This window comes from Pteropus alecto, unplaced genomic scaffold, assembly GCF_000325575.1.
Source record: "Pteropus alecto unplaced genomic scaffold, ASM32557v1 scaffold52, whole genome shotgun sequence".
NCBI lineage: Eukaryota > Metazoa > Chordata > Mammalia > Chiroptera > Pteropodidae > Pteropus > Pteropus alecto.
In genome coordinates this window covers 1,189,968-1,190,719 of record NW_006433941.1, presented here as the reverse complement: position 1 = coordinate 1,190,719, position 752 = coordinate 1,189,968, and the positions used below count along the sequence as shown (strand labels likewise).

The 752-nt window shown below is 42.6% G+C and overlaps 1 pseudogene; it reads right to left on the bottom strand.

The window, feature by feature from the left end:
* Positions 1–288: 288 nt before the first annotated feature.
* On the bottom strand, positions 289–407 carry LOC112477063 (annotated as a pseudogene).
* Positions 408–752: the final 345 nt, after the last annotated feature.

The window sequence follows — 752 nt, the reverse complement described above, 5'->3', positions numbered from 1 at the left end:
TTGAGCTCTCTGCTCAGATGATAATTGCAGTAAACTTATAGTAATGCCTACCCTTTCCTGATTACCTGGTCAGGGATCTCCTTGGGCTGATAAATCCTTGGGAGATGTTAGCAGCTCTGTTTCCTGCATTTGGGGCTGAGGGAGGAGGAGGTAGAGAAAGTGCTCTGTTTCTTATTTTATTTATTTGTTTTGTTTATTTATTTTAGGAGAGGCAACCCTTGGTTGACCTCACAGATTGCAAGGAACTTGTCAGCTTCCAATCCCTTATTTATTTTATTTTATTTTTTAAGCCTACAGCACCTGCTCTTCCTAGGTGGTCTCCCATCCAAGTACTAACCAGACCTGACTCTGCTTAGCTTCTGAGATCAGATGGGATCGGGCTTGTTCAGGGTAGCATGGCTGTAGACATCTGTTTCTTATTTTAATCACAGAAGAAAGGGCAGTGGAGCACTGGTGTAAAGCAGAGACTTAGTCCTCCATTCCATCATGGTCTTAAGCATTGGGATGTGCCCTTCTACAGCAGTTTTTTGACTCACACACTGGTCTACTTCTTAGAGCATATGGTAGGTTCTAAAATGGCAACAAATACTTCTCTCATGCCAGCCTTTTCATGTTACATTGCAGCTTCACTCATCATGAGGTGGAGTCTATTTCTCCACTCCTGAATCTAGTCTGGCCCTGTGACTTACTTTGAGCAATGGAACATCAATAAACATGGCTCAAGAAAAGACTCAAAAGTGTGCATTGGAACT